Raw genomic sequence first — 515 nt, forward strand, 5'->3', positions numbered from 1 at the left:
AACTCTGGATATCCAGGGTTCAAACAGTACCCTGGAGGAAAAAAACGGGTCAGGTAACCGGAGGCTCGGCCCTCCACAGAGACAATCTGGTAGCCTGGCAGAGCATTTCTGTGGTTGGCCCTTTACCTGGTGCTGAAGAACTCTGCCAGCTCATGTGGGACAGGCAGTGGTGCAAGCTGCAAGGACCTGGATCACCTTGTGCCAGGTAAGTAGGGGTTTGGGGGGCTAGAGGAGGGGGGAGGGGACCTTCGGGGAGGCCCTGCCTGGCCCCAGCGCCAGTTCCCTTCCCCAACTCCATGTTCATCCCCCACATCCCCCACAGCAGGGGAATGAATCCAGCACATCTCCGGGGGCTCTCTCCAGCCTCCTGCTAGTTTCCCTGCCTATCTCCATCCTCCCAAGGCTGGGAACAAGCAGAAGAAGGAGCAGGGGGCTGGATACAAGCAGGAGGCTGAAGACAAGCCCCTGGAGATAAGCTGGAAACTTCCCCTGCTCTCTCCAGCCTCCTGCTCATT

General features: G+C 58.6%; 1 protein-coding gene across 1 annotated transcript in view; it reads right to left on the bottom strand.

The window, feature by feature from the left end:
- The window catches only part of SLC6A11 (solute carrier family 6 member 11), a 420,578-nt gene that overhangs the window by 113,657 nt on the left and 306,406 nt on the right, over positions 1–515 (bottom strand). The window lies entirely within an intron of this gene.

The sequence above is a fragment of the Gavialis gangeticus genome, unplaced genomic scaffold (assembly GCF_001723915.1).
Source record: "Gavialis gangeticus isolate Ggan-Ray unplaced genomic scaffold, GavGan_comp1, whole genome shotgun sequence".
NCBI classification, from domain to species: Eukaryota; Metazoa; Chordata; order Crocodylia; family Gavialidae; genus Gavialis; species Gavialis gangeticus.